The sequence below is a fragment of the Dermacentor albipictus genome, chromosome 5 (genome assembly GCF_038994185.2).
Source record: "Dermacentor albipictus isolate Rhodes 1998 colony chromosome 5, USDA_Dalb.pri_finalv2, whole genome shotgun sequence".
In the NCBI taxonomy this organism is placed as follows: Eukaryota; Metazoa; Arthropoda; class Arachnida; order Ixodida; family Ixodidae; genus Dermacentor; species Dermacentor albipictus.
The window spans coordinates 156,152,385-156,171,466 of record NC_091825.1 but is presented as its reverse complement, the minus strand read 5'-3'; the positions used below and the strand labels follow the sequence as shown (position 1 = coordinate 156,171,466).

General features: G+C 44.4%; 1 long non-coding RNA gene across 1 annotated transcript; it reads right to left on the bottom strand.

The window, feature by feature from the left end:
* Window positions 1-493: 493 nt before the first annotated feature.
* Window positions 494-6,417, bottom strand: LOC135902376 (uncharacterized). Its single transcript, XR_010564496.2, has 3 exons — window positions 6,260-6,417; window positions 5,054-5,146; window positions 494-623 (listed from the first exon to the last, which is right to left on the bottom strand). It is a non-coding gene; the product is annotated as an uncharacterized lncRNA (long non-coding RNA).
* Window positions 6,418-19,082: the final 12,665 nt, after the last annotated feature.

Genomic DNA, 19,082 nt, shown 5'->3' with positions numbered 1-19,082 from the left:
GGTTTTATAGGGAATTACACCCTTATGATGGTTATTTTATATTCCAATAACACCCTATCCCTTGAGGGTGTTTTGAACAACATATTACCCTTCGACCCATGGGGTGTAAGGGTGTGATCAGGAATATATTACCCCTTCACCTATCGGGTGTAATGAGCAATATAATAGCCCTTGAAGTACGGCATGTGGAAGCGGGTACATATGCACTTCATTGTTTGTTTCTAAGTCTACAGTTAGGCTAGCACACAGAAATGTTATGTATGGTGTGCATACAATAGGTAATGTGTTTACAAACGCACTGCATAGCAACTTTGAGAGAAAACACATTATCACTTGTGAGTGTTCTGCGTGAAATGGTCCCATTTATCACAGATACAGAGTGACTGCATGGAGGGTCATTTATTCTAGCCTCCTGTACAATATTTTGAGCTTGCCCTATGCCTTGTGGTGACGAGTCTTGCGGCCGTTCTACATTGAAGAACAGTCTCATTCAAACCAAAGTTCCAGGACACAGGCGAGGATGATGATGCCTTTTTGTAGCTCCATTCCAATGTCCTAAGGCGAGCCATCATAGATGAAGCCATTTCTTCATTGATCACTGTAGCCATCTGCTTCTTTTCTACCTGCAAAATGATTTGTTGCAATTTAATGTCAGGAAAAGTACACGAAACATGACTAGCAGCGCTTCCCTGCATCATTCACTTTAATATTTCAAGATCACATGAAGAGCAGGTTAAAGAAAACAAGCACAGATAGTGCTTACTTCCAGGAAATCGTTATTTCGAAAGAATAAGGCATTTAATCTGCCACATCATGAATGTAGGAGAGACAGGCTACAAAACTATATGAGGGCAATTCAGAAATTATTGCCTCCAAGCCCACTACTTTGCCAATATTACAGCAAACATTTTGAACTTTTTATCATTGATGCGCTTATGCTTAAGCTATCGAATGCCACATGCCTCGCCTTCCTATCTCTTCTCGTTCCAGAGTAATCAAGCAATTCATGGCATCCATTGGTGACGTCCAGTTGAAACAACAGGCTGTAATTGAAGTTCTGACTGTGGAAGGTTGTGCGCATATCAGGAATGCCTGTGTTGATGTCAGCACTGTGCAGAGGTGGGCAAAGACTGTGAAAGACCAAAATCCTACCACATCAAATCTCCCGGATCAGCACCGAAATGGATGGCCCACAATGGCTTCTGATGAGGGTCATGAACATCAGCAGATGAGTTGACTCAGTGCAATCGCAGGATCAAGCAACACCAGATTGCAACACTCGCCATTTCCATTGCCTGAGTGAACCACGTCATTAAAGACCTGCGTTACAAGAAGACTTGCGCTTGTTGGGTGTCACGGTAACTGACGACTGACATGAAAAAGTCGAAGCATAGCCAACAAGTTCAATTCTTGTAACCCAAGAGGTTTTTAATTATGTGGTTCACTGAACCAATGGAAATAGCGAGTGTTGCTGCAATCTGGTGTTGCTTGATCTTACGATTGACCCGCTTCAACTCGTCTGCCTGATGTTGATGATCCTCATAAGAAGCCATTGTGGGCTGTCCAGTTCGGTGCTGATCCTGGACATTTGATGCGGCTGTATTTTGATGTTTCTCAGTACTTGCCCACCTACGCACAGTGCTGATTTCAACACAGGCATCCCCGTAAACTGCTTTCAGATGGCAATGAATGTTGAAGGGCGCAGAACCATCCGCAGTGAGAAATTCAATTACAGCCCACTGTTTCAACCGGACATCACCACTCGATGCCATGCATTGCTCGATTACTTTGGAACGTGAAGAGGAAGGAAGATGGGGCAAGTGACATTCTATAGCTTAAACATCAGTGCATTAAAGATAAAGAGCCAAAATGTTTTCAGTACTACTGGTAAAGTAGTGGGTTGTGCTTCAGTGCACAACCCACTTTTGTGCCTCAGTGCATAAAAGAACATTTTGTTAAAAAAGTAAGTGGAACAACAGTGCATTTTTCCGGCAAGTTTGATGGTGCATATCTCCAAACTGACGCCATTCTGGAAATCAATTCCAAGTAGATACACCTTGTAATCTCACTGGCTATGATTCGTAAATTACAATATGTGCCCCAGATATGTGGTGGCGCTGGCAAACACTCCCAGCGTTCTACTAGGAAGCATAAATACCCAAGAAAGTGATGGGGAAACGGCGCCCGCAGTAGCTCAATTGGTAAAGCATCTAACGCGTAATGCAAAGACGTGGGTTCGTTCCCCACCTGCAGCAAGCTGTTTTTTCATCCACTTTCATTTCCATTAATTTATCATTTCTTTATTTCATTTGTTAATCACAAGTAATTTACCCTAACTTGTCCTTGGTGTCAGTGTTTGCTGGCTTCTTAGGATATGATTAATAAACATCGGGTTTCTTGGTTAAGCCCCTTTCTTTTCGGTTATATTAGCTATAATGTAATTCATTCGAAAGATAATAAATTTTTTTAATTAGTTTAATATGTTTCGATTTCTTGTGCTAGATATATCTGCGTGTTTGAATATTCCTGCTCAAGGACTAGAATTATGCTATATGCAACAGGACTATATTTAAAAATTCCACAAGACTGAAAATCATCGCCCTGCATAAAAACATTGTGAATTTAAAAACAAGCTTCAGTGAACCTTATTGAATCAGCAAATGGCCAGTGTAACTAGTCTGATCATCCTGGAAATCTTTTGTAGCTTATAAGCATAGTGAATTTCAATTCCACATTTAGGAGTGCAAATTTTTCTAGAAGTCAGCTTTTTCTTTTTAACAGCTAGCATCCCTGCCAGTTTGCTTAAACATAATGTTGCATGACTTCAACAGTACTGCACAATCACTTTTTTTCTGCTCACAGTGTCTAGTGATGTGTCTTTAGCAGCTGAGATAATTAATGTTCACGCAGATAAACATCAGAAAACATTGCAATAACTGCCAAGGAAATGCAATCATGCGTTTTGTTTACAAAAGAGCATGTGCTCTACCTTCTGCCAGGTTTGTTTTCCGTGTCAGGCTAGAATGGAACTTGCACAAGAGGCACCTTTTGCATCCATGAAGATATTTTATGAGGTTATGGTGGTGTCGAAACATGACATCAACCATAACTCTTTAAACTATTTTATGAAACAGGTATTTGTACATAGATAGAAAAGGCACCAATTTTGAATTTATCACATTTGGTTTAGAGTACCATAGTATAAATGGCTCAACTAGTACAGGTACGCAAACGGGCTAGTTGGTATTGGTCGATGACGTTAGACAATGTGAACTCGACAAAGGATGGAGAAAGAGGCGATAGCATTTGTTCCATTTCTCGCCACTTTTGACGTCCCTTGTACAAGTCTGCGCTGTCTGTCGAACATCATGGATCAACTAGTACAGCCTGAAAAAAATATGGCATGAAAGAAAACTTGACTTTCAACCTCGACAATTCTGCCTGTTAGGTATTATGGTTTCTTTAGAACTTATTTCTTTATACAAAGTCAGACCCATCAAGTAAAGCTTACTGAGAAAGAAATGAAGAACAACGTCAACACCTCTCAAGGCACATGCATCAAAGGAGTCAGAGCATCATACACATTACCTTTAGGTGCAAGAGTATTCTCTTTCTTAGGCAAACTGCATTTCTAGTTTCTTAAAGCCTATATATTTATTTGCCACAGCTATGGGAAAATCACAAGGTGGAAAAGATGTGTTGGTGCAATTTCAACTATTATGTACAACAGCAAAAGGTAAAGCACAGGAAGTCTCACTGCTCCTCTGTCTAAATGACATTCAGTTTCATTTGTCATGTCCACTCCTATCCTGATGGCAGCAGAAACAGTAAGACAGCAACGTGGTTCAGAAAGTAGATGAAGGAGCTGATATCCTAGCTGACATAAAGAGTAAAAAAAGGGAGCTGGTCAGGCCATGTAGTGCAGACGTGAGACATCATTAACTAGCGCGAAAAAGACAACGTACGACAGCTAGAAGCACACAGGACAGAACTCTAGGCTTCAACTGAAATTTTGGCTACACAGAAACATAGGATTCAGGGGATGCGACCTCAACGCATGGAAGCAACATTTATCTTTCCTTTTCCCTGCCTGACACAGGAGGTATTGGAGCCAATCGATGGGCAGGTTCATTTCGAGATACGAACACTCTTTTTTGGCGAGAGCAAGGGAAGGGGTGCTTACACACTAATCACCGGCTTTTCGATGCAAAGTGCTTCGAATATTTTCTTGTCGACCTGCCTCTAGAGCCGCGTGAGCAGATGAGTGCTTTGAAACTGCTCAGTGCATGAGCACTTACAGCAATGATTGGCCAGATGGCCACCAGCCATGACAGATGCCCTATCTTTGTTCCCCCAAGCGGTCGTTTAAACACCGACCTGTTTGGCTTGAGGGCACATAGGGCAGCTTTGCGTGCCTTGGTGGCTGGTGGCCACATGGCCAATCATCGCCATATGTGCTCATGCACCAAGCAGTTTCAAAGCAATCGTGTGCTCAGGCAGCTCCAGAAGCAGGTACATAGGGAAATATACGAAGCACTTTGCATCAAAAAAGTGGAGAATAGGTGTGTAAGCACCCGTCTCTGGCTCTTACCAAGAATGTTCGTAAGTGAAATTAACCTGTTCATAAATTTGTTCCGATAGCTCCTGTGTTGTTTCTGTCCATCGACATTCTGTGCATTCCATGTTTCTGTGTAGCAAAAATTTCAGTTGAAGTCTAGACTTCTTTCTTGTGTGCTTCTTGACGTTGTCTTTTTCACGCTAGTTATTGATGTCTCAAGTCTGCAATGAGCACCAACTAGCCCAAGTGCCTTCTTCAACCATGTAATGCATAGGGCAGATAACCGGTGGCACATTTGAGTTACAGAATGGATGCCAAGAGAAGAGAACGGTAGTCAAGGACGGTAGAGAAGTAGACTATGATGAAGTCAAAAAATTTTACAGGCTTCACTTCGAATCAGCTAGCGCAAGACAGGGGTAATTGGAGCTCACTGGGGGAGGTCTTCATCCTCCGGTGAAAAAAATATGTAGGCCAATTGTGATGAAAAAAGTATACCTGTCGGGTCAGACGTCTTCACTGTCTTTTCAGCAACGTGTAGGCCCAAGACAGCCAGTCGGTTCCCATGCAATTGCTTCATGCTGACTGCAACTGCATGGGCACAAGAAAACCCACCATTAATACCATTCGAGATTGACGACTCAATAAAAGAACCTCTCAAAACTGCAAATACAATTAAGCATTTACCAGTTTAATAAATACATATATAAAGGCCAAGAATAGTTACAATAACCATACACTTTATAACTAGACATTAAAATAAGGTAGTGAAGCGTACAATAACCGTAGGACGCTACGTGCAATTCATTTCAGAAATACTGTTGACAACTGACACGACGCCTTAGGCAGGGTTCAGTCACACAACAAGAAAACAGATAGTAGTAATAATAAGCACGCCTGCGTGAAACCAAGAAACGAGTACAAGGACGAGAAAAAAATTGATTAGGCTCGGTGTGCTTATTTATACAAAAAGATAAATTTATAAACAAATAGCGCAACCACGCATTCATCCGCAACAGCACGACAGCTTCTATAACAAACGAGCACAACTTAAAGTGATTGATAAGTACATAGCCGGGACGGTCGTGGTTCTTTTGTTTTGCATTAGTTCTAGTCATGAAACCACAAGCATTGCAAGCTGCCTGCGTCATTACCTACCACGGGACCTCCGACAAAAAAAAATAAATAATAACAATTGAGTGAAAGTACACAAGCGACATTTAATACGGTTGTCACACTGCACACTGTTGGCCGCGATCGATCCTGACTGGAATCGAATTTCTGGACGCGTTTGGCCTCGTTGCACAATCGGTGGACGGGAGCCAATCGCGGTCGAAAATTTCGATCCAGAACGCGCTCAATCGTGCTCGAAAGTGGCCGTGTGACACCGGTATAAGTCTGCGCCCATCTTTGGTAACAGAAAGAACCAATTAGTCAAACCAAAGTATTACTTCCCTGCCTGCGCCGAATACTGACGCGTAGCAGTACTTAATTCTCTACAACTCTAGTTGAGGACACGTGAACAATGAAACATTCATTTTTTTTTTCTGTTTCACATTCGGTGCCCATAAGCTACGCCTGGAGTACATATACTACACTCGCATCCAACACACCTTGCGCTGTCCTTTAAATAAATTACGCGAAAATTACTACCACAATGACGCACCATAAAAAAAGCGACGCTGAACGTGGCTACGTACGTACCTTTTATATGAGCAGTTCATGCGCCTTGCAAAAGGCCCTCGGTTTGAAGGCGGAGCGCTGTCACGATCTGTACTCTGGGCACGCCGTTTCGTTTACGTAGTGGATGGACCATGTTGACGATGCATTCCGCCGAAAAACAAAACGTCCACTTCATCACTGTTGAGGCCGAATGGAAGATGTTTTCTCCTTCGCCACGAATGACGGCCGTCGTAGGCGTAGTAAACACACTGTCACAAAGAAACACCGATGTCGTAGGCCGCTGGTGCCCTTCTTTCTCACGCATAATCGCGTCGCCTTCACTCCGGACGCTCACTTCGCGTCGATGAGCACAAAAGTACACGAAAACAAAAAGGTGGTACAACCTAAACGCAGCAAAAAACAATCTAATTACTCACAACTTCAAGAATGTCACGGAGAACACACACATGTGCTCCCGGCGGCCCGCCGCGAGACGCAGGAAATGACGTAGCGGCGATAGCGGCGACACCCGTCGGGGGAAGTTATTTAAATTTCGGTTTCGTTTTCAAGGCATAAAAACAAATATTCTTTTAAACTATGTGTGTGTATTACTTTCAAAGCTATTTATTTTACGCTACCTCTAAGCTATTTTCTGTGTTTACGGGTAGTTTCACTGGAAATTTAATTCCAGAAACATGAGCTGATATCAAATCAAATGGGGCAAAGGTGGGCTGGTAACTGCGTGTAAGTGAATTGATTTGTCGATGCTTTCTTTTTTGTTTGTTTGCTTGGACGTTCATTTGTAAAGAGACGTGGCCCTTCCTGATTGTATAAGATACAGAGGTACTTGCGAGTCTGTCTTTTCTTTTATGCACAGAGAAACAGAGAGAGAAAAAAAGCTTTAATTGGCATTTTCAAGAAGTTCACAATGCTCATATTTCTGAACTGGAGTGCTCACTCAAATTTTAAATAGCTTGGATTAACGGCAGATATAAAAGTACTTGCATAATAGCTTTCTAAACGTATAGGTGACACCACGAAATTTCACATGTGCAGAATTACACGAAAACCTTAAGTTTCCAAGTACGAAAAGTCTTTCTTTGCCTGCTGTCGTGAAAGTGCAACCGAAGCGAATCCAGATCTCGGGGTTTTTTTTTTCTATGTTTTTATGAGCGGGTGACCGAGTGGGGCCTATGACCGCTCAAAAGAAAGAACAAATATAACAACGATTCCCCTCTGGTGGACAGCACCGTGAGTTGTCGTTGTCATAATCTGATGTCGGTATTTGTCTTACTGCAGTTGCTTATAATAGCAGTTTGACGGGTAATGAGGAAGATATATTCAAAATTGAGGTATTTTGTGCATGCGGTAGACAAGTCATTTTCGACCCAACTACGCTCGCCCTCAAACTACCACGAGCAGAGCAATTTAGTATTGTTCCCATTCAATAGCTGTGCCTATACCATCGCCGAACCCCTTTGCTCGGCGAGGGTGCAGCTGTGGTAAAGACTATTGAATGACAACAACAATTTCCTGGCAAAGTGTGGGAACTGTGATGACATTTCGTCTGGGTGTTGGCTTTAAGCATTCTCTTGTCTCCCCTTAGTACCGTACTGTCTCTCCTCTGCGCTGATTCATGTGAGTACAAAAAAGTAAGTGCTGCACCTTCTGCACTACTTTTGCGGTGGGTGGGGGTGGGCAGAAGGGGGCTAACGCGTAATTAGTCTTCCATAGGGCATTGTGTCGATGGCCAGGATGTTTCAGTGGGCATTGTGACGTCCAAAGAGGTCCAAAGAGTATTGTAGCGATGCCCACGAAGTTCTCGCTAAAAGGACTCGCACACGCCTTCCCCGCGTCCCTCTCATGTTCATTATGCACGCTCTCAAACCACCCACCGACGCGGCTGGCAAGCCAATGACAGCAGCAGCAGCAGAATTGGAAAAAGTGAGGGAGGAGGCATAGAAAGCTTCGCTTTAAAATCTGGTAGCGCGCCCCTGTGCACGCTGTAACCTGCAATGCAGAGCTCTGGTGTTTTGACAAAATTCAATTTCATTCTGCAAAGTATTTCTTTCCCGTATTCAGCATGTGCACCTGTCCTACCCGTCTCGCGAGGGGAGACGGGCGAGTCTCGCGCAGGTCTACATATATGCCAAGACATCGCGAACGTACTTGGCAGGTGGGCAGTAGCGCGCACACTTGAAAAATGCCTCACCACTGTTCCGTGAACAAAGATTGGTCTGCAAATGCCCCGCCAATTTCTGGAATCTTGTTATATCTACAATGATTGGCTTGATATCCTATTGATGCATGCAATAATACTGTCTCCAATTTGGGAGGGGAAATATTTCAGTAAATACCGTTGTTAGTCGGTGTTGTAAATACTTTATGCATCGCAAGTTGTACGTTGGTTCTCTATACTTTCTTAGATTATTCTCCCTTTCTTTTTGAGCACTCCGTTCAGGCAGCTGTTTGTAAGCCAGTAGAACGTTCCTTTACTATACAACTACAAACTTAATAGTTTTTTTTTGTACAGCCAGCTTCGTAAATTGACGCAGACGCGAAGCCATGAGCGTTTTGCACGGCTCTTTCTGCAGATGCTGCTTGAGCAAAGCATTGTGGTGGGTGAGAAGGCTCAAGTTTGCCAACGAACCTACCTTGTTTATAAACTTGAGAGAAGCAGAACGAATTGGGGTTATTGATTCGGCGAAAGAAGGTCAGGTGGGGTCAAAGCTTCTCGAATCGGCGTATCGTTTGTCCGCGTATGGTTCGTCGCACCCTTTTCTGCCTGTTTTGTCATGCTTGAAAGAAACCTAGACGACCGCACTGCTTTAGAGCAATTGTGGCGCGTCTAGCTGCATGCTGTCACGTGGCCTATTCATTTTGCTAGATTCTTGGCGTCCCAAAAGCAAGAGCTGCACTAGTTCTGCCTTGCTGAAAACATTTTGAAAATTTTTCTTTTGGTTAAGTATTCAATACTAAAAAAAGTAGGTGCGCGCTTTTGGATTCCGCGGAATTTGTGCGTGACGACATTTAGGAACTGTGTGCCACCTAGAACACTGTGACATAATAGATAGTAGTGCTTCAGCAACAGGTTTTTCCCAGGACATATTTAAAATGGCTTATCAAAACAGACAGTGAAACGGAGGGGGACTCTCTTCAGGAGGTTTGTCGGCTTTGAAAGCCCGACATGGGGGGGGGGGGGGGGGGGAAGGGCTTGGGGTAAGGCAGGGCCCATTTCTGGACCCTCCACTGGTTTTTAGTGCCGTGGGACACGCCGTCTCTTCGTGCAATTGTATGTTTGTGAATGTGATAAAAACAAACAAAAACACCCTTGCACCCACCCCCAATATTCTTAGTCAGTGCACCCTTTCGGTGGGTAAAAGGGTGTTATGGCATCTAGAACTGCCCTATGCTTCGCAAAAAGTCATGATGATGGGATGTTTCTTGAATGAAAACACCCTTCAAGGGTGTTATGATTCGCAATTCTCACCATCAAGGGTGTAAATTATTTTACTGTGTATTGCTCGAGCGTTTCAGCTTTTCTGTTTATTTTTTTACACTGATTGCGGTTTCTTTTCTTTCCTTTTTTTCCCTCTTTCTTGCTCCTCGCGCTTATTTCCATGCGAGGCTGCCACGGCATCGACGTGAAGTCATTCCGAACATTCTAGAGCGCTAATGTCTCGCGCTCCATTTCGGTGTGTCGTTCGTGTTTTCTGATTCTTTTATTATTATTTCTTTGAACTGGATTTGCGGAGAGGGGCTGAAAACGAAAAGTATGCTGTCGCACCACCCCTCGCCCTCACTCTTCTTCCCAACCCTAGCGTCGAAATGTCAATGCCAGCAGGTATTGGTTGCTGGTAGGCGTTCGCTGAGGGCCAGCTTGTCCATGCGCGTACGTGTCGCGTCAAGAATTCGTGGACGTGACAGCGCCTCCAAATGGGAAGTACGACGAAAGGCTGCGCATAGACGCCTCGACTCAAGTGCCGGGGCAGGGACTAGGCGAAGAAAAACAAACTCCCATGCTTAGTTGTCAAAGCTTGGCCCCATAACCCTAGGAACACAAAGCCGCCACCGCCAGGTGCGGTTTTTATTTTTATTTATTTATTTATTTATTTATACATACTGCAGCCTCCGTGAGGCTATTGCAGGAGTGGGTAGTGAAAAAAAAAGGAAAGCAAGAAAACCAGATACAGGCACAAAAAAAATATGAATATCAAGTATATGTAATTGCTTCCAAAAATTCTTGCATAGGTAAAGAGCGGATGCTTCCAGGCAGTGAATTCGAGAGTTCAATGGCCATCGGAAAGAAGCTGTGCTTGAACATCTCCGTTCGGCAAAAGAAAGGGATAAGGTTGAGATTATGAGAACTCCTAGTGATAGAAGGTGGACTAAAGTTCAAATAATTATTTAGTGTATCAAGGCGCTCAGAATGAATCAGCGTGTGTAAAAATTTCATGCATTCTAAGCGGCGGCGAGATGAAAGAACTGTAACACCTGTAGCTGTATAATGGGAAGAAAGGGAAAAATCTCGGTTATAGTTACGATAAATGAAGCGCACTGATTTCTTTTGGACTGATTCTAACTTTTTAATATCGGATTTCTTATGAGGATTCCATTATGATGCAGCCATAATCAAGAATGGGGCGGATAAGTGTTTTGTATGTCATTAGTTTGGTATCCTTTGGAGCCTTACGCAATGAACGATGGAGGTAACCGAGACGTCTAAAAGCTTTGTTACATATGATGTAAATGTGTTTCGACCATGACATATCATGGGAGAAATGAAGACCAAGGTATTTAAATTCGGTTACTCTTTTTTAAATCTTGACCATGCAAAGTGTACGTGAAAAGTGATGGAGATGGACGTCTTGAGAAGGACATGGAAACAGTTTTAGAGAAATTAATGTTCATTTGCCATTCCTTGCACCACCTACAAAATTTTGCAAAGGAGTCATTAAGTAAATCATGATCCATTGGTGCGTTAATACTATGATAGAGGACGCAATCATCAGCGTAAAGACGAATATTAAGGGACACGCAATGTGGCAAGTCATTAATATATAATAAGAAAAGAAGCGGGCCTAAAACGGAACCTTGTGGGACGCCGAATGAAACACTGACAGGAGAGGAAATAGAGCCGTTAAATTGCACAGACTGAGTACGCTGGGTTTTCCCGTTATGTCTGGCATATCGATGATGGTGTGCACCGTACTCGTAACAGCTAGTACGCTATTCGAAGTGCCAGGCCATACAGTGCTCAATATCACTGATGTCGCGCGTTTCCTTGGCTACAGTGTTGTAAGTAAGGAAAAGTCTCTCCCGTGTCGCGACAGCTTGATATTGCTTTATTTTCGTGACAGTGAAATGTACTTCACTGCTCCTAAATGACTCTGGTTGCTGCCTTACATTTAATCCATAGCTGAGTTTGCTACGGCATCGTGCACTTAACCAGTATTGGGAAAATTGCGGGAAAAACAACCTACGGATACAGACACAGTCGCTCCATTAGCGCAGACAGCCGGTGGCATTCAAGCATGGAGGTGGCGTAACTCGAGTACTACTGCACCAAGACATCTCTTGTAACTGTACAGCTAAGTTGGTAATGCGACTAAAAACGCCCAAAAGCATTTTTTATGCCAATTTTGATACTTTTTTGAAGCAACTATATCATTCACGAAGTTTACATATTGAGAACATGTGGGGTAGGTTAGGGGCAATATGCTGGCAAATTTCGAAATGTATGTATCGATTATTGCTGAAATGAAAATTGCTAATACTTCGTTTTTCCTTTTAGAGTCGTTATTTGAAACGCCTAAAAGGTTTTCCCGCTTCCTTGGCGAGATATAAAATGACCACGATGTCACAGTTAGAGGAAATGGGAGTTACTCTATGGGTGACGCCTACTTAAACTTGAAGTGTCTACGGTAATTATGTGCATAGAAAATATTTACTGAGTGCTCATCTTCTTCGATTTGTTATGCTTTGCACAAGGCATGCACTCAGTGATATCCTCAGTGAATTATGCAATGCACGATATTGATATTTCGCAGAAATAGGAGACATGTTGTGAATGACGAACGATGAATGCTTAGTCTGTATATAAGTTAAGTACAGTCTTTCTAGAAAGCTACTTATTCAAGTGTTCCAGAGCTCCATACTGCTGCTATCCGCAATGATTTCCAGTGCCAGAGTTCTAGAAAGCTTCTGACGACGCCAACTTCAAATCGCACTAAAATGAGGGAAATAATACACTTAATGTTTGGCAGAACTTTGACGTTCTTGGTTTATGCGAAAGCCTTACAAATAATTACTGAACTCTCGTTTTTCTTCTCCCTATTGCCGTGTGTCGTACTAGGTTTGGAGGTCGTCCCTCCGGTGGCCGTAGTGAACTAGACAATGCAGCTTGCGCATATTTGTCGACAAAAAGAAACAGGTTATGTCTAATGCATAGGCAAAGTTCAATGTATGTGGGTTAATGTTTGGCTCAAATTAACGTTTGGCACATGTTTGGCTCGATTTGTGCATGCGCTGCAGCGGGTGTTGGAGTGATATTCACGAGGAGGAGGGTGGGGGGAAGGTGAATTTCCTTTCACCTGTGAGCACGCATTTGCTTTGCATTACCATTCCACAGTTTGCTCTTCCTAGCTTCCCTTCTTGCGTGTAGTGTAGCCAAATGTTTGCTAGCCTCCTTAAAGGGCCCCTCACCAGGCCACAGGGGTTACGTGTCCTCTGAGGGGCGTTCTGCCGCAAAAATGTTTAAAATCGGCTCATCAATAGCCTAGATAGAAATATTTCAGTGTCGTAAACTCATGATTTCAGGAGGTGAGCTTCACCGCAACCATTGACGCTCTCTCCACTTGCCCCGCCTAGCCTCCGCAAGCGAAATTCCTTCCCTGCGTTCTTGCATGCCAGACCTCGAGGATCGCTTGACGCATACGTCACGGATCCCGCCTTCATTTCTTTTTCTCCTCGCCTTTTCTTCTTCTTTTCTTTTCTTTTCTTTTTTTTTTTGCGGCGCGGCGCATTTCCGCTGACGCCGTCGCATGCGAGCTGTTGCGATTGTCTTGTTTCGCGCAGCACAAGATTTTGCACGCTGTGCACGAGGACATCTGATTAGCGGCATAAGTCTGTGCTACACGAATACTGAGGCGGACACAAGCGGGTTACAGAGCATGATCCCACGCTGAAACGCAGTAGGAAAGGACATAGTTTCGGTGCCTGCGCGCGCGACTGCACGACGTGAGAACAAGCAGACGAAACGGAATTACATCTCTCTTGCTTCGGTGCGAAGTAAAACAAAGACATGCAGACATTCGGTTTGTGTGTTTTATTATTTCTCTAAGTTTTGATTTGTCTATTCTAGCAACATATTACACAAATAAGAGATGTTGGCTTGAATAATTCTTGACGTCACGTGTCACCATGAGCGACGTCACAGCGCGAACACGTGTATGCAGGCCCACTAGCACGCGTACGTGATCCTCCGGCTTGGAGCGCGGTGGCCGCGAGGAGAAGCGAAAACGGCGTTCGGTTTTAACTTTCACATCTTTCCGCGGAGCGTAGTGATGTGATACTTGGCAAACACGATCGTCATCGCACATTGTATGCTCTGCGCTTCTCAGCTCATAATGGCCAGACCTGGTGACGTGCCGTTTAAGGCTCCTCGCATTTCTTTCGCAATAACCATCGTTCGCCACCTCCTCCCTTTTTGCACTCTACTGCGCGCTTACCTTTACAGGGTTCCCCTTCGATTGTCCACATGGATGCGCATGTCCGAAGATTTAAGTTGCAGATGGAGCAGGTGTAAAAGTGTACGTTGTGCCCTTCATTAACGGGCCATATGAATGAAAATAACCGTGAATAATGTAATCGTGATTTGTGTTAAGTGATGTCGAACCTAGTGAATGTATATGCACTATGCAAGTGTATTTCCCGTTCACCCGACAACATTGTTAATGTGCCTACAAAACAATTTTCGACTTTGTACACGCTCTTTGTAATATTATGTCGCAGTGAACGTTGAATACGTACACCGAGCGTCTATCTTTCGTCTGTAATGAGACAAGGCGTAGTCTGTAGATCCACCGATCAAAGGCACAGACATGAAAGGAAGAAAAAATCGAATCTCAGGCGGCCAGTCTATGATAGCGTTCCTTGCCGTTGCATCAGATTTCTTTAGTTTAATGACACATGATGGGGGCGAAATGCGAAAACACCCGTGTGCTTAGATTTAGGTGCACGTTAAAGAACCCCAGGTGTTCAAAATTTCCGGAGTCCTCCACTACGGCGTGCCTCATAATCAGAAAGTGGTTTTGGCACGTAAAACCCCAAATATTATTATTTAATGACACACACACGCACACGCACGCACACGCACGCACACACACGCACACACACGCACACGCACGCACGCACGCACACGCACGCACACGCACACGCACGCACACGCACGCACACGCACACGCACGCACACACACGCACACACACACACGCACACGCACACACACACACACACGCACACACACACGCGCACGCACACACACGCACACACACACACACGCACACACACACGCACACACACGCACACACGCACGCACACACACACACGCACACACACGCACGCACATGCACACACACACGCACACGCACACACACGCACACGCACACACACACGCACACGCACACACACGCACACACACACGGGCAGACGTGGCAGACGTAGTAAGTTCACCTAGCTTGTTTTACTGATCTTTGTAGTCTAGTCTAGCTTTGCGTCTTCAGTTAATAACTTTTATTTTGTTTCCGCATGCTTCCCTCTCGGAGCATTTCGATTTGCCACTGTTGCTTCTATCAGTAGATAGCCCGGCTTTCGTTTTCGCTTCCACAGCATACGTGAAAGAGACGTTGCGTGTGTTTGGTTTACTTTCGCAGAAAGTATGGGCAACTGCTTCGGAACGGCTAGCGCACTGCTTCTAGCTGGGTGATCTTTGCTGTGTTTTTTTTTTGTGGTTTATACCCTTAACTATATAACTTTCCGCTTTCCTTTCGGTGACTGGCGCGCGCACCTGCGCACACCAGTACGCACGAAGACTCGAGAGTCAAATAGCGGTAGCATTTTTAATTCCCCGGAAGCAAAGAATTACACTTGTGAAATTCTTGCCATTTATGCAATCTCCATTCCACTTGCTTTTGCAGCGATGGAAACGCGCCTTGAAATAGCAGTCAATCACATAATGACTTCAGAAATGTATTTTTTGTAATGTATTAACTGTAGTTATAAGCTGACGACAATGCAAATAACGATAAAGAACATATTTTGAGCTCGCGATGACGTCACGACCATTTGAATGCACCAGAAAAAAAAAAAGAAATGCGTTGTTTATGCAACTACTCTCTCTGCTGTGGTACTCCGCATGAAATACTGTTCTATGAATGCAACAGGCGGAGTGTACACTGAGAACGGGCACCCGCAAAACTATGAGATTTTTGCAACCGAGCGCGTCCGCTAACTTACAGTGGCGCGAGCCACCTAAGCGGTTCTGCAATTGACTTACGTAGTGAGATAGTCGCTTTGGAAATTATTACCTTACCTTAGCTTTAATTTCTCAGCAGCACAAAACATCTTAAGAAGTCCATGCTAGAACGTCAACGCTTATGTATCTACCTTTTAATATTGCGTGCGCGAGGGGTGGTGGAATGCCACTACCACTACTACTACTACTGCTACTGCTACTACTACTACTACTACTACTACTAACTACAACTAACTAATACTAACTACTCATTACTACTACGACCATTTCAGAGTGAACGCTGAAGTAAGGCTCAGATATTGCACGTATCTTACAACCGTACCATCAAGCACAGTGGCACCGCTTACAAAGCCTAATCAAGCTAAAACATTTTACACAGACTTCATTTATTGTCTAGGATATATTTCTCTGCATTTATCACTGCTTGATTTTTGCGTAGACTGCTTACTCTCATTGGCTGGGTTGCCTTACTACATAGTGATGGTGTTTGGGGAGATTACAACGCCAGTTTTAATGTTTCGAAGTTTTCTACCGGACAGGGGGTCAGAGAGAGGATAATAATTTGCGGCGTCTTTTCATAGCTTTGAACATCGTCGAACCATATTATTTTGCTGCGTCTTATTGTTGCTGTAGAGATTCCGTTGAGTTTTCTTGACGGGAAAAAGTGATGCCACTCTGTGGCCGTCATTGCCACAAGGACCAAGTACGGCGTGTGAACTTTAATAACTAAGAAACGATGCAAACTATACAAGTAAAAAAATAAAAATAAACCTGAATTCTTTTGTTCGCGCAGTCGTTTGCTGTTTGTTGTTTAAGTACTGCAGACAAATGAACGGCAACTTATGCTAGTGCTGGATATTTCAATACGCAGTTAAGAAATTGAAACCACCTTTTGCCATAAGTGCTCACACACAAACTGAGCGTACTAAGTCACCTTACAAAAGAAACATAAATGCACACAAGACAAAAAAAACGGAAATAGGGAAGCGACCTTTAAATACAATATGCTTATGTCAACTGAACATAGAAACACGATTGCATGTGTACTACACAAATGGGACTGTTCAAGCAGGCCTCAGATTGTACACTCAACATATGCACAGCTCATAAGAATTTGCCATTTAATCAAATCAATTTTCCTATCATGGTGCTTGCAAGGAAATCCCGTAGGGTTGTCAAAGCACATGTCTGTTTAGCGGAGCATATGACCATGCCCCAAGTATTTTTGTCATGGAAAAATTCGTCTGTCCAAGCGGCTTAACTCATCGTAAAAATGGACGCCCTGTTAATAATATAGTACACATTCTATGAGAAACTGTTCTGCAAAAGAGTCTTGGCCATCACAGTCGGTGCAATTGGAGGTTGTATGCTTTCTGACGTGCTGTACAAATTGGGGTGCGTAGGCCACATCCAGTCGTAAACAATTTAGCGTGTTATCATGTTCTGTCAACCTGGTGCAAGTATAAAATTGTTGAACAGGGTCTATACTCGGAAAACCAACGATTTATTTTCTCTTCGAACCACATCTCTTCAGACAGTGTCCTGCACAGTGTGCATAGAACGCTTTTGTCATCAAGTTGCACGAATTCGAAATAGATCACCACATTCCCAGGGCTAGGGCAAGTAAACATAATCAAATGCAGAAGGGAGTGGCTGGAGCGACAGATCTGGCTGAAGCACCATTGGTAGCACACCTCACACGTAATGCGGAAAATGTGGATACGGCTGCCAACTGTGGCAAATTGTCTTTTTGCTCACTTTCGTTTCCCTTTTTCTTCAGTCTTTCTATATTTAAATTAAGAGAACAGATAACTTCCCTTATGCCTTTCTGGTCGTCATCGTCGTTTCATGGGGTCGTCCAAGAATTATGCCACTAAATTCATGCGCTCTGCCTAATTTTCTGTTGCACTTTGATATTAGCGAAATGACGGAAAATCAACCGGCGATGGCGTCTTGCCGTAGATCTTCTAGAGCTCCGACTTCCGCACAGCTTATAGCACACAGTGGAGTAATACTCTCGTACATCATCCATGGCTTAGAGTAGCGTTCACAAATGCCTGCTATTTCCTCATAGGAATGCCCAGAAGTCGTGAATGCGAAGTTTGTGGGTGGGAAGGGACGATTACACACCGTCTATGTGATTGTCCTTCTTTCTGAGCACGAAGAAGAACGATTGGCCCTGTATCCTTGTGGGGGAAAAATTATTGGACCCTTGTTCCCAGCTAACGTCAGCCCGAGCTCCCGTAAGAGCACTAGCGTATTTGGTTCTTACAGCGAAGCTGTTTATGGCTCGGCTTCCGTGCATTTTTCTTCTGCGTAAAAAAACTATCATCATTAGGAATGGCACAATCCCCCCCCCCCCTAAGCCCCCCTCCCCCCCGCCCGAAGCACTCGGTATGGGCGTGTGTAACGAGACAGCAGTTTTTCTGACAGGCCGACCTGACGCGACGGAGACCATCGAAGCACCAAACAACCAGGCGGGAAGTGCACGTCTCGGTGTCGCCGGTCGTACAAACGCCTTTGACTCTCTTGGGATTTCAGAAGGCGGTCGCAGGCAATTTATCTTGCGTGGACACAGCGGGCGATGGCGTCAAGTGCATATTGTTCTGCCCCTCTGGGTGGTCCCTCCGTTAGCAACCAGTGTGTTGCATTTGTAGGCGTTCCCACTGCAAGTGACCTGTCTCTCGGAGCTCCACCGACATTGCTTATTGGGTAGCGTGGCGTTGTCGGTGAGCTGCAAGCATCCGGTAGACCATGGCGACCGAGCAAGGGCGAGACGACGTTTTGCTAGTGCGAAACTTGCACTGTTTATTCAAAGGTAGTTGAAAAAAATAAGAAGAGAATGAAGAATCAAGTATGAAGTATATCACAAGTACATTTCGGAGCCCCTTAAATAGGCTCTCTACAATCGTGTGGGCGGGATCTTGCTTCCGTCGATGACACGTGACAGGCACAGGGCGAAGGCCCCTCCTCCTGCAATGCCAGGCACTGGAAGGAGAAGTCGATCCTCTTTTCGACGAATCCAGCGAGTAGGTCGTATGAAGGACCTTTCCGGCCAGGAGAAGGTGAGGGGGATGAGGTAAGCACACACGATGCCACGACCATGAGAGGAGCGGAAGAAGTCGCTCGTGGGCTCCGGCGCAGGTGGGTAGAGTGAATGACCTCTCCGGCGCTCGTGGGCTCCGGCCAAGAGAAGGTGAGGAGGACGAGGTAGCACCCATGGTGCCACACCAAGAGAAGGTGAGGGGGACGAGGTATGGCCCTTGGCGTCCGGCCATACCTAACAATATTCACTGGTTGGTGCCGCGTGAACAGGGAGGGTTGTGTCGAGG